Genomic DNA, 15,766 nt, shown 5'->3' with positions numbered 1-15,766 from the left:
CCTAGATGATACAAGAGAATCCAATCCGTTGGACATATTTGTCCTAAGTTACCATATACCTATAGTCTCTCATCCATCTAATATCCCAAAGATCGCATATTGGACATGGTGCTGTTAGACCCATATAATTTCTGCTTGAGTCTCGCTCTAATCGTATTCTCCTAGAGAACTCTTTCTATCTCAATACGAATGACCCTGGCCAGAGATTTGTCTAAGCAAGAACACATGGGATATTCCTCTCATGACACCAAAAGTGGATAATCCTCTATTGACACTCAATCGTCCTTTTAAAGTTAGCTACCTATTAGGACTCTAGCTAGGAGAGTCCTAATTGAGAGGGACATTCATGTAAAACCTACCTAAGCTGACCCCTATTAAAGAGGTGAAGTGGCTGGCTAGGGTTAGGAGGTTATTTCTTACAGAAGAATAAGGAGTTGGTTAGAAGTAGGAGTCTTGAGTAGGAGTCCTATTATGAGTTGGTTAGAAGTAGGAGTCTTAAGTAAGAGTCCTATTAGGAGTTAGGGTTTAGAAGCCTTATAAATTGTCATGTATTTCACCTCTTTTCAAAGCAATAGATGAATCTTTTCTACAGCCTTTGAGCAGCAACTTGGAGGGAGGAACCCCTATAGAGTTCCAAGGAGGCTGATCCCTTAAAGAGATCAACCCCAAGTTTAGAATTTGCAAAGGTTCTAACACCTGGTATCGGAGCATCATTCTTGGCATCTCGCAGCCCTTCCATAGCCATCCATCAACCCTCCACAGCCATCCAAAGTAATTCCCACAATTGCTTAAAAGATCATCGCCAAATTCCGCCATCATCTCCACCACCTCGGATCATCCTTTGATCTCCCCGTGAATTGCAACAGGTTCTAGTTTCCTACCTTACTACTGCTGCAATCTAGTTATCATTATTCAAAAATTCTAAAAAAATTATTCTTATATTGCTGCATAAACTTTTCATCACAAAGTTTTCATCTCTACGACGAAAGATACATTGCAGAATTCCAGCCACATAGCACCATCTATTTGATATTGCTACTGTACTTTTTCTATCCAAATTTCTACAAAATTTTTATGACATCTTTGACACTTCCTAACAGTGGATTTCCCTTTGGTTTGATCGAAAAATTCTCAATATAAACTACTGATCTTTTATGTCCAATCTGCTACACTTGAAAATCTATACTGCAGAAAATTTCAGCCGCATATTGTTGCTTTAACCCATCTATTTGTAATCTTTTTTGAATGAAATTTCTTATACACTTCATAGATTATCTTGGCTTCCATCTAAGATTGATCTATTGAGAAATTCATCTCTAAAAACGATTTTGTGTTACTACAAATTTTCATCGTAAACCGCTAAAATTTTTCGATGACAATTTTGCTATTGCAACTTGCACTAATTTTCTTGCTGTTATACTATCAAAATTCTATTGATTAAATTAATCATCCTTGCTATCATATAAACTGTGATTTTTCTATCAACTCCCTCCTCAATTCTCTCAAGTTTTTGGTAGAAATTACATCGAGAAACCATTGTTTCTTCGACGACAATTCTACTCTTACAAGACAGCACATACTTGCTGCAACTTCCATTGATTTCTATCAAATCTTTGCTGCCATCTACCATAGATCCAAAAATTTCATCCACAGCCCTAAAACTCTACTAAACCACACCCTCAAATTACACCCAAAACAGTCACAAAACAAGCCTAAATCATAGCCTACATCCACCGATCCACCAACCCTTTCGATCACCACTTCTCTCAACCTATACATGCCTTTAACCTAACAACAAAAGAGAGATCTTAACATCATAGATTTGGAGGCATATACTATGGCATCTAAGGAGGCAATCAATGCTAAATTCAAAGCCTTGGAGGCGCGAATGGAGGATAAGATTTGGATGCTCTTTACCGAACTCAGATTGGGCTGACCACTAAGCCCGAAAAAATCATATCAAGAAGAGAGCTTTGCCCAATCGCACCAGGCTCGAAGAGATGAGTTCCAAGGGAGGGGAAGCTTGATGACCGACCCCAACTATCCATGTATGAGAGTGGACTTCCCGAGATGGGAAGAAGGAGATCCGATTGGTTGGATCTCATGCGCGGAGCGATATTTTCGGTACCACAAAACCGCGGATGTATCTCTATTTCTAATTTATATTTCTCATTGACTTATAATTATTTAATATTATATCCAATACTTGCTTCCTTTTATTAAAATTTAAAAGTTGAGTAAATTTTCATAAACACTAATTCACCCTTAGAGGTCTTGTAGATTAAGGTTAGCTCATAAAAATTAGACTTTCTACATCACTAGGATCCCTCTCCATTGACCCAAGAAAGGCTCAAAGACACCACAGTACGTAGTGTTTAAATCTAACACATATTAAATTACAACTAACATGTCAATTAAAGTATAAATTATATATATATATATATATATATATATATATATATATATATATATATATATATATATATATATATATATATAACCATATGATTTGTGATGTTTATGTTTATGTTATAACTCACGTGCATAAGCATTAATGTTACAACTAACATATGTATATGTTACAACTAATATGTATAAGCATTAAGTTTATGTTAAGTATAGTGCAATAAGCTAAAGTATGCTAGCTGGCTTAAATATGATGTTAAGTTATTATAATAAGTGTTAAAGCTTGCCCTAGGAAATTTACCAAAGAGTAATTTGGCAACCCAATAAAGATAATAAAGCATAAAAATAAAAAAGACAAGGACACCAGATTTACGTGGTTCGATCAATTGACCTATGTCCACGGACGAAGGAGAAGCAAAACTCTATTATAAAAGGGATAATTACAAATGTCTTAGGAAAATATTCTTAGGGTATAAAACATCTGAAACTATTAAACAAAAAAAGCCCAAACTATAAGCCCAAATTATTTTAACTAAATGTGGACTTAATAGAAATTAAACCCAAAGCAAACAATTAGGTTTTTCTTATGGTGCATTTGGCTTCAAAGCCCAGGCCCTTATTTATAATTGTAATAGGAGATAACAAGCTTGATTTTTTCGATGTGGGACTATGTGGAACTTGTCAAACTAACAAATCTCCACCTTGGCATATCCCAATATTGACAATTAATAAAACTTACTCCACCTTCTTCACAAAAGGCTCAACGGACAATCACTAATAATGAACACCAACCAAATCTAAGCACTGCTTAACTTATAAACCGGAAGATGCTTCATAAGCATATCAGTTATATTGTCCTTCATATGAATTTTCTGAACAAGGACCTTTCCCTCAGTAGTGGTATCCTGAATAAAATGAAACTTCATATCGATGTGTTTTATCCTCTCATGATACATCTGGTCTTTAGTCAAATGAATAGCATTTTGACTATCACAGTAAAATGTAGTAACACCTTGATGCGGACATAATTCGCCGAACAAATCTCTTAACTATAAAACTTCTTTGATCGCCTTTATCACTGCCATATATTCTGCCTCTATAGTAGATAAAGCCATGACAGGTTATAAGGAAGCTTTCTAACTAACTGCACAACCGCCAACACAAAAACATAGCCTATCAAAGATCTTCATTTATCAAGATCCACAACATAATCAGAGTCAACGAAACCAACCAAAGTGTCATGATTTTTCTCAAACTCCAAACAAGAATTTGAAGTCCCTTGCAAGTATCTGAGAATCCACTTTACAGCCTACTAATGTGTTTTACTTGGGTGAGATATATATCTGCTAACCACACTGACTGCTTGTGAAATATATAGACGAGGACAAACCATTACATACATAATATTGCTGATGACACTGGAATATGAAACTTGTACCATACATTCTTCCTCTTCAACTGATTGTGGGGATTGAGTAACAAATAGCCGAAAATTGTTAGCAAGAGAAATACTCATTGGCTTAGTGTTTTTCATGCTAAACCTCTCTAAGACTTTCTCGAGGTAATTTTTCTGGGTCAGAAATAAATTTTCAACTCCTTGTTCTCTTTTGATCTCCATGCCAAGAATTTTCTTAGCTGCTCCCAAATCTTTCATTTCAAATTCACTACTCAGCTACATTTTCAAAGTGTGAATTTTTGACAAATTCTTAGCTGCAATAAGCATGTCATCAATATAATGCAACAAATACATAAAAGAGCCATCAATTAACTTCCGAAAATAGACACAGCTGTCATACATGCTCCTCATGTAACCATGACCCAACATAAAAGAATCAAACCTCTTATACCACTATCTTGGAGACTGCTTTAACCTATGCAAGAATTTCTTTAACAAGCAAATATGATCTTCCTTATCATCAACTTCAAATCCATGAAGTTACTATATATAAATTTGTTCTTCAAATTCACCATGTAAGAAAGCTGTCTTGACATCAAGTGTCTCCAATTCCAAATCATACATGGTAACTAAAACAAGCAAAACATGAATAGAGCTATATTTAACAATAAGTGAAAATATATCAATAAAATCAACATCATGTACCTGACTATAGCCCTTTGCAACCAATCATGCTTTGTACCTTGCATCTTCAACCCCTGGAATACCTTCCTTCCTTTTGAAGACCCATTTGCATCCAACAATTTTCTTACCCGAAGGCGGCTTCACAAGATCCCAAGTTCTATTCTGATGGAGAGATTTAATTTCTTTATTCATTGTAATCAACCACTTAGCGGAATTATCATAAGAAGCTACATCTGAGTAGGTAGTAGGCTCACCAACTTTACTTGTTTCTTCTGCAATAGACAAAGCATATGCAACCAAATTTATATATCTTTGTGGTGGTCGAATATCTCTTCGTGGTCTATCCTTGGCTATGGAATATTGCTCTTCCTCTGGATCATCTTCGTTAGTAGACTCGGGACCATCTACTAGCATTCTTTGAGTAGAAGAGTTCGATTGAAAAGAATCAAAACTACCAATCTCAAGCTCCACCTACTTCTACGCACTATCATTTGTACAACTAGTAGATTCCTCTTTAGAAGATAACATAGACAATTCATCAAAAGTAACATCTCTACTGATTACAAATTTTGGGGATTTAGGATCAAAACATCATAATCTATATCCTTTCACCCCATAAACATACCAAAGGAAAATGCACTTTTTAGCTTGAGGCTATAATTTTCCTTTATTTACATGCATGTATGCTATATACCCAAAAAATTTTAAATCAGAGTAATTAGCATGAGTACTTAACCAAACTTCCTCCGGAGTTTGAAAATTAAGTGCTACAAAAGGAGCGCGGTTGACAATATAACAAGCCATATTAATCGCCTCTACCTAAAAATCCTTTGTTAACCCTACATTTGATATCATATGTCTTTCTCTCTCCAAGAGTGTTTTATTCATATGTTCAGCCACACCATTTTGCTGAGGCGTTATCCTAATAGTGTGATGCCGAATAATTCCTTCATTTTTGCAGAATTCATCAAAGTCACCTTTACAAAATTCTATACCATTATCTGTTCAAAGCCGCTTAATCTGTTTACCTGTTTGCTTCTCAATCAAAGCCTTCCATTATTTAAAGGTTAGAAAAACATCATTTTTATGCTTCAGAAAATAAACCCAAACTTTCTTGGAATAATCATCAATGAAAGTCAACATATACCTAGCACCACCCTTAGACTAAACACGAGCTAGACCCCAAAGGTCTGAATGAATATAATCAAGAGTATATTTCATTTTGTGAACTGCCAGAGAATTGAAGCTGACTCTTTTCTGCTTTCCAAAAATATAGTATTCACAGAAATCCAGTGGCCCAGTACTCTGTCCGCAAAGAAGACCCCTTTTGCTCAATATGCTCAAACCTTTTTCGCTCATATGTCATAATTTGGTGATGTCAGAATCAGACAATGATGATAACGAGACTGCAACCAAGCTTTTGACAGTAGTTCCTTGCAAAATATATAAGCTACTAGACCTACAAGCTTTTATAACAACAATGACACTTCTAGAAACTTTCATAACTCCACTTTCAGCTGCGTATTTACACCCAAGAGCCTCTAGGGTGCCTAAAGAGATGAGATTCTTTTTTAAATCAGGAACATGTCTAACATTAGTGAGCGTCCTCACAATACCATCATGTATTTTAATTCGGATTATGTCTCTATAACATCATACGCGGCATTATTGCCCATCAAAATAATTTCACAATTACAAGATTCATATATGAAAAATAAATCTCTATTGGGACACATGTGATAAGAACAACCCGAATCTAAAATTTATTCATTTTTAGACCTCGTCCTGTCATCAATAGCAAAGGAAATATTTCCAACATTCTCATCAGCTGTTATACTAGCTTCAGCGAACTCAGTAGTTTTCTTAATAATTTTTTCATTTTGCTTTAATTTATTTTTTAATTTAAAGCAATCAACCTTAATGTGCCCCATTTTATAACAATATCTGCACTCCAAATTTCTATATCTGGATTTAGATATAGATTTAGATATACTACTGTCAAATTCCCTTTTATCGTTCTACCCCTGACAACCAAACCCTCAGCTTGATTCCCTCTACTTTCCCCAGTGATATCCCTGTCTGTCTACTCCTTAGATTTTAGTGCAGATTTAATTTTCTGATACAAAATTATTTCTTTTCCATAAATTATAATATCACGTAAATACTTAAAGGATTAGGGAAGAGAACACAAAAGTAAATGAGTCTTATCATGGTCATCAATTTTCGCATCTATATTCTCTAAATCCATAACTAAAGAATCAAATTTAGAGAATATAGATGTACCTTCAGTCATCCAAAATATATACAAACTCTACTTCAAGAAGAGATGATTCTCCATTGTCATCTTCATATACAAGGCTTTAAGCTTGTCCCGCTTGTCCTATATGCTCTTAGCCGTAGTCTCCATAGATCAGGCCTTCTTAAAACACCTGAAACTACTAAACAAGAAAAACTTAAACTATTTTAACTAAGTGTGGACTTAATATAAATTAAACTCAAAGCAAACAATTATGTTTTTCTTACTGTGCATTTAGCTTCAAAGCCCAAGCCTTTATTTATAGTTACAATATGAGATAACAAACTTGATTTTCCCGATGTGGGACTATGTGGGACTTGCCAAACTAACAATAAGAATACATATAGTAAATAAAAATGACGTTTAAATTTTAATTGGTTTTAAGTGAATCTCAAAGCTTGAATGAGTTTGACCATAATTAATATAAAAAAAATTAAGTTTTAAATAATATATATATATGGATGATCATAAGCTACTTAGATATGAATGGAGTAATAAAAAATTAAATACAAATTCAAATCAAATAAGAGTGTTATACTAAATATTGAAATACATAAGTAAGATTGACAAATAAGTTTTGACTAAAAAATATCATCTTTGGCAAATCAAATTAAACTCAATTGGAGTTACTATAATATTAGAATTATATTAGAAAAAGAAGAATAAAAATAAAAAAGAAAAACTTGAAATGAGGCCTAATGGGATTAAACCCTAAACCTTAAGGTAATATTTTAAGCATCTTTATCTTAATTTAGTCTCATCCTCTTTACTAACCTAATAACCCACAACTATTTTGCTCTTTCTTTAGTCATTCTCATAGTATTCTTATGGAGGCTAGAAAACCCTAGCTCTAAAGAAGATTGTGGTAAGAAAAACACAATTTTTCTCACGTTATACTTAGGATTTCAGATTTATAAATTATAAGCTGATTTTTTTTAGTTGCTTTTGACTAATCTAAACTTTAAATTTATCTATGAATTTTTGATATATTTTATATAAATCTATTATAATCTTAAATCTTTAGATATAACTTTATTCAGAGATTAATATATAAAGTTATTACTGTTCCAATCTAAAGTACTCAAAATCTCATATTTTCTAAGAAGAGATTTTATTCGAGCTAATTGACCTCTTTAGAGATATGATCAAGTTATTTTAAAAGATTCCCCTAGGGTTTTGTTAAATTTAGAATTGAGTGGATGTCACATCTATATACTAATAAGATTTATAAGTTCATATAGTCCTAACCTAGTTTCAATAGAATATAATAAATATTGGTAGTTAATTTAGGAGGGTAGTTTAGCCTCCAAATGATTTAATTTTGAGATAAAATTTAATATATATTTATTTTATATATCTTATATTTTTTTAAAAAAATTATGATAATTCAATGTCATTTGGTCAGTTAGAATAATAAAGCAAAATTTCTTCACAGAATTATGTGATAGTTTAATTGATACTAACTAATTCATTTGTTTACAAAGTAAGCTATTAAAAAATTGATGATCAAATTTTGATGAATTTTTAAGTTAGCATAGTCTATTTTATAGGGATTTTATTAAGATTTTTCTATGAATTATTGCTATGAATGTTTATTCATTAACAATTCAAGACAAGACGTAGTGTTTTTAATTAAGGTATCTTATGACCCTATGCTCCCAATTTGATAAGTGTATCATTTGCTAGAACATTTGATCATTAAGGAATATAGTCTTTCATTAGTATCTTCATTTTTTTAGTTCAAGCAAGTAAGTATAAGTTTAATTTACTATAAAATAGTGATCATATATATTATTATATATAATATATTTTAGAAAACATGTTTTGAATGATATAATCATTATGAGATAAATATGAATATATATATATATATATATATATATATATATATTATAAGCATAAAAATATATAAATTATAATGAAAAAATAGTGTATGCATATATATATGATGACATGTAGTGTAGGAGTGCACGTGTTTTCTATGATGCATAGTGTGAAAGTGTATGGATATATTATGATTTGCAATGCATGTATATTAATGATATATGATGTTGGAGTGTATGTATGTATTATGACGTGTGATGTGAGAGTACAATATATATTACGATGATGTGTGGTGTGGAAGTGCATGTATATGTTACGATATAGGACATAGAAGTCCATGAATTTGTTATGTTCTCTTCATATGCACATAAGTATTTTGAATTATTTTGACATAGAATTTGCTAGTTATAGGTGCCTTGCAAGTCAATCACGTTTAGTGATGACACGTGTGATACGTTGCATAATCTTTTTTAGTTAATATTAATTATGGTATTTTCTCACTTTATGTTATGTGATGAATATATATTATGATGTCATTAGATCTGTGCAATAAGATTAGGATTATGATGAGATCAATTCATCTTTAAACATAGATCCTAAGTATTTCAAGTCATAGATTACCTGAGAAGAATATCGAGATAACTGGACAGACCGATATTGTCATGACCCAACCCCCCCCCTCCGCCCCCCCCCCCCCCCCCCGAATTATTACATTCAAGAAGTGTGAACTTGTCTTACATCAATAATATTAAAATTTATCAATAATCCAAAATCCAAGATCTAGACTAACAATTGAGGATACTAAATACATTCAAACATTTAACGATCCATAAAACATATGCAGTTTATAATCATATACCATATCACTCGATGAATCATAAAATCTGAAGCCAATTTGTCAAAACAATAACCATATCATAAATCCAAAAGTGTGGGATTCTATATAATCACAAAACCAACATTTACCACATGTTCATATCACTACACAAATTAAACTTAACATTTCAAAATCTTAAACATGAGAGATTCTTTAAACTTTTATAAAACACATAAATTTAGATTTACCATCAACATTTCATTAGACACCAAGTGTACTTATACAATAAAACATATCAATCACTAAAGATTTGTCCCAAAATCTTCTGACTTTCTACTATCTTAGCCCAATTTAAACACTTTAGTGAGTGACAAGTTATCGTAGAAAATTTATATAGCAACAAAGTGAACATATAAAGCTCAACAAGCGACTAACATATCCATGACAAAACGGATAATTTCAAACAAACAGAGTATCAAAATACAAGACAAGGATACAAGAGTTCAAAGATAGCCACTCATCGAATACAGAATTATAATGTTATTTCATTCGAAGTATGTTTTGTTTATAACAAAAGAGTAAAGATTAATTGGAGCATATCATTAGCATAAAAATATTTAGGCACGTAACAAATGACATAAGAGGCATTTGGGCACATATCAACGGCGTAAGAATATTTTGGAACATATCAATGACATATAAAGTATTTAATTGGAGCATATTAATGACATAAGAAGTATTTCGAGGCATATCAATGATGTTTGAAATGCTTCAGAGCATATCAATGGCGTATAAAATGTTTTGAAATATATCAATATCAAATGAAATATTTCAGAGCATATCAAGGGTGTATAAAATGTTTCGGATCATATCAATAGCATATAAAATATTTTAGAATATATCAAATTATAAATATGAAATAGAAGCTCAAATGTCATAACGTTGCAATCATTTCATTCTTATCCATAGTGCATATAAAAATACATAACCAAAGCTTTTGATATTATATCAAACATATAGAAGGTGCAGTGGGATCCCAAACATAATCTCCCATGTTTGGGAGCATCATACATCCACATCTGGATGAAGCCAAAAAGGGCTGGTAGAGCATCGCGGGCTCTAAGAGTACACCATTTATCATTTTTGACAAAGGTCCAAATAATCCATTTACCATTTCTGACAAAGGTCCAAATACTCTCACAAACACTATAGTACAAAAAGGGTATTATAAACAATAAGATTTACATATATCGGAAGCACATACGAAATAACGAAACATACATGTGCCTATACAAAATAACGTAATGCAACCATATACTTTACATAATAGATTCAGGAATACAAATAATTTAAGGGTGAATGAAGAATTTTAGCTAAAATCAATTTCCAAAAGGATGAAACATGAATAGGAAAAAAATAGATAAAACTTAATTCAGGTAGAATTTAAGAGTCATATTTCATAGATTATTTAAATATCAATTATACTCTAATTTGCTCAAAACTAGTATCATTTGAAAGATATATTAATCTAATTTTAGATAAATTAAATTTTGCTCGAATTGGAGTTTTGAGGGTTACAAATAATTTAGTGACAATAGGTCAGAAACTATTATCTTTATTTTATGGAATCCATACGGTCGATTAAAATAGATATTTTAGTTAGCATTTGTACTCTAAATCTTTCAAGTTAGATATTTATAGAAAGATTTATGACTTTAGTTTTTAATAAATTATGTTTTACATAGATCAGAGTTTCCAACAAAAAGTTATAAGTAGTTTAGTATCTAAAGGTCTAGACCCTATTTTGTAAAATCTATATGGTTAATTGAAATAGGCGTTTGGATAGGAATTTGAAATCTAAATATTTCAATATAGGTATAAAAAAAAATTATAAGAGTCTACTTTCAAATGAACTAGGTTTTATCTAAATCTGAGTTTGGTGCTAAAAGTTATGTTTGAAATAATGCTTAGAGGTTAGTTTATTAAAAACTTTCAGATTCATGGTTTTCTACCTAAATGAGAGAAATATCTGGTCCTAAACTAAAATCTTTCAAATTATTCAAAATTAAAATGAAAAAAAAGAGATTAATGTTACTATAGGATAGTGCTAGAATACTTGCCTTTGAGAATTTTGACCCAAAATGAGAAGATTTTAGTAAAAAACCCAAAGCCCCAAATTTCTCTTCTTCTTCTTTTTCTTTTTTCTTCTTCTTTCTCTCTTCCTCTCTTCTCTCTAATGCAAGCTGCCTTTCAGGTTCCTTAGGAATGAAGGTAGAGAGGCTTTGATGGTTGGATTTGTTATTTTATATATTTTATAGTTTAGTTCTTGTATTATTTATATTTACGATTAAGTCCTCAAGGTTTACAAATAGGTCAGATTTTTTTTTAATAGATCCCCATATTTTATAAATAGGTTCTTAAATTTATATTTAAGCTCTTTTATAGAATTCAAAATAGATACTTACATTATGATTAGAAATTTATGCGAAAATTTAGAAACGATGGATGTTACACTCTCCCCCTCTTCAAAAAAAATTTAGTCCTCTAAATTTATAATACCTCTATTGATAAAAAGATGAGGATAAGCTTTCTTCATTTTCTCCTCTAGCTCCTAGGTTGTTTTCTCTTCAAAATGATACCTCCATATCACTTTAACTAGAGGGATGACCTGATTCCTTATGATCTTTTCCTTCTTATCAATAATCTGAGTGGGCTCTTCCACATAAGACAAGTCTTTATCGATCACAATCGGCTCCTACTTAATGATATAAGAGGGATCATGTATATATTTTCTAATAATTGAAACATGAAATATATCATGGATATGACACAACGATGGTGGCAAGACAATCCTATAAGCGATAAAACCAACCATCTCAAGAACCTCGAAAGGTCCAATAAATCTTGGCTTAACTTTCCTTTCTTCCTAAATCTTACACAAGAACCTCGAAAGGTCCAATAAATCTTGGCTTAACTTTCCTTTCTTCCTAAATCTTACATCGCCTTTGGAAGGGGAGACCTTCAAGAATATAAAATCCTCGACTTGAAACTCAATATCCCATCTTCTGTTGTCAGCATAACTCTTTTGACGACTCTAAGTAGTCTTTAATCTTTTCTTTATAATTTGAATTTTCTCAATAGTCTCTTATACTTTGTCTAGTGCTAATAACTTTCTATCGCCAACTTTTCCTAACATATAGAGTTTCTGCACTTTCTCCCATATAAAACTTCATAAGGAGCCATATGAATACTTGAATGATAACTATTATTATAAGTGAACTCAATAAGAGTGATAAGACCCTAAAGTCTTATCATAAAAAAAGAAGAAGAGAAAATGGATGATCACTTCGAGGGGATCGGCCTCCTCGATCGCTTTGAGGGGATCGGCCTCCTAGGGTTTATCAAAAGATAGAATAATATTTTTCATAGATGATTGAAAAGAAGTAGTTACATCCCTATTTATAGAGTTCTGACTTTAGCTAAACTAAAAAGACTTAATAAATACGCAGAAAATAAAAGGAAAACATAGAAAATAAAAGGAAAAATAAAAGGATCCTAACAATCCCGCCTCCTTTAATTCAGCCTTGTTCTCAAGGCTGAGCAGCATCAAATTCTGGAAACTTCTCATTTAGCATGTTGTAGGACTCCCAAGTGGCATCTTCCTTTGGTAAGTTGGCCCATTGCACCAGCACTTCATTTACAGGATGTCTGCGGTACATTGCAACTCATCGATCAAGTATGACTTGTGGTTGAGCTTGAACTTCCCCAGTAGTAGAAGTGTTTGGCAAATGGCACTGTACTATTGCATCTTCACCCAATTTCCTTTTAAGGTATGCAACATGAAAGACTGGATGTATTTTAAAGCTAGCAAGCAAATTCAAGCGGCAAGCTACTGGTCCAATGCGTTCTAATACCTTATAAGGCTCAAAAAACCGAGGAGATAGCTTCATGGAAGATTGGACCTTTATGGAAGTTTGCTTGTAGGGTTGAAGACGAAGGAAAACCCAATCACCCACAGTAAATTCTCGTTCACTTTGGTGTTTATCAGCTTGTTGTTTCATTCTTGCTTGTGCGACTGTGAGGTTATCCTTTAAAAGCTGAATAATCTTATTTCTATCCATTAATTCCTTGTCCACTTGATCAACTTTAGAAGAATCGGGTACATACTTTGTAATTATAGGTGGGGGTTAGCCATAAACTGCTTCAAATGGAGTCATTTTAATAGAAGAATGGTAAGAAGTATTATACCACCACTCTGCTCAGGGAAGCCATTTGACCCATTCCTTCGGCTTGTCGCTAGTAAAGCATCGGAGGTAATTTTCTTGGCACCTGTTTACCACTTTAGTTTACCCATCTGTTTGCAAATGATAAGTAGTGCTCATATTCAGCTGAGTACCTTGTAAACGAAAAAGTTCTGTCCAGAAGGAGCTAGTAAAAATCTTGTCTCTGTCACTAACAATAGAACAGGGACTCCCATGCAATTTAGCTATGTTTTCCACAAAAATACAAGCAACACTTGCAGTAGTATACGAATGTCGTAAAGCACAGAAATGAGCATATTTTGTAAGTCTATCCACAACTACAAGTATAGTACTCTTTCCTTGAGATGATGGGAGACTGTCAATGAAATTCATAGATATGTCGGTCCAAGTAGCATCAGGAATAGGGAGGGGCTGTAGTAATCCACACAGCAGGGTTGCGACGACGCTCCTCAAGACTCCAGGCCTGCTCTGAGGTGGAGAGGAAGATGAGAATAGGAAAGACAAGCAAAGGCTCTAGCCTATGAGGCTCTGAATCCCTCCTATTTATAGAGGTCCCCTGTCAAACCCTAATGGGTCCTCCCCTAGTGGGTATTGGATCTGCATCCAATAAGACAAGGGCTCCGTCGGATATCTCATATCTGAACCTCTACTCATCGCAATGCCTACCATATGTGTGTGACCCTCTAGGCCCAATATCGAGCTGGCCGTGAGTCATACCTGTCAGAACTCCTTCTAACTCAGTGAATTATTATCTCTGTAATAATTCACTTGACTCATCGACTACGGAAGTACTAGGCCACTACGCCGTAGTCCCCAGATGATACAGGGGAATCCAATCCATTGGACCTGTCTATCCTCAGTTACCGTGTACATATAATCCCTCATCCATCTAATATCCCAAAGACCGTATATCAAGCATGGTGTTGTCAGACCCATACGGTTTCTACTCGAGTCTCGCTCTAATCGGATTCTCCCGGAGAACTCTTTCTCTCTTAACCCGAATGACCCTAGCCAGGGATTTGTCTGAGCAAGAACACATGAGATATTCCTCTCATGATGCCGAGAGTGGATGATCCTCTAACGACACTCAATAGCCCTCGTAAGGTCGACTACCACTCCCAATGACCAGCTGTACTAGATCTGGGATAACCAAACCTATAAGTCTGGTATCAAAGAGTGGAGCACTCATACAGGACATCCTTGGTGTCTCAAGTCTAAGGACCAGATACACCACTAGGACCACAAAATCGCTGTCTGACAATAAGGCATCATCAACCATCCAACATTTCGTAAGCGGATCAATCAGTGAACTCATTCTCCAATGAGCACCTGTACTGTATCCCTAGTGTCCCTACACGAGCAGCTATGAGATCAGCTGCATCCATCATATGGACGGGTATACATCACACTAGTCTATCCGGTTATCACGATGTCCCTCTCGAGTAACCTATGACCGGGATTATTTAGGATATGTGTTTAAAGGTGAATCGTTCTCATTATCGTGATCTCATCACGATCCGATTCCCATTGCATAAATCCAAGGACATCACAATATATGTATGCATTTATGCAATAGTTATAAAGTGATATACACCAAAATATAATAAGTAAAAAGATTCTGTATCAAGTCACACGTGCCATCACTCACGTGATTGGCTTGCTGGGCACCTATGACTAGCAATCTCCCACTTGACTTAAAACCAATCACCTATGTGTCTGATCCCCATAAGACCCTTGTGACGCTCAAAGACAATATGAGACAATGGCTTTGTCAGCGGATCTGCAATGTTATCTTTGGATGAAACTCTTTCCACTGCTATATCTCCTCGGGTTACGATCTCTATGATAAGCTGGAACCTCCTTAGAACACTTTTGATGAGACCCGGGTTCCCTTATTTGAGTAATCGCCCCATAGTTGTCGCAATATAAGGAAGTCGACTTCTCGCTATCCGGAACGACTCCCAAATCTATGATGAACATCTTCAACCAGACTCCCTCCTTTGCTGCATCTAATGCAGCAATGTACTCCGCCTCTGTGGTCGAGTCAGCAGTGGTATCTTGCTTGGAACTCTTCCAGCACA

The sequence above is a fragment of the Musa acuminata genome, chromosome BXJ2-10 (genome assembly GCF_036884655.1).
Source record: "Musa acuminata AAA Group cultivar baxijiao chromosome BXJ2-10, Cavendish_Baxijiao_AAA, whole genome shotgun sequence".
Classification (NCBI taxonomy): domain Eukaryota; kingdom Viridiplantae; phylum Streptophyta; class Magnoliopsida; order Zingiberales; family Musaceae; genus Musa; species Musa acuminata.
This window is presented reverse-complemented; position numbering follows the sequence as displayed.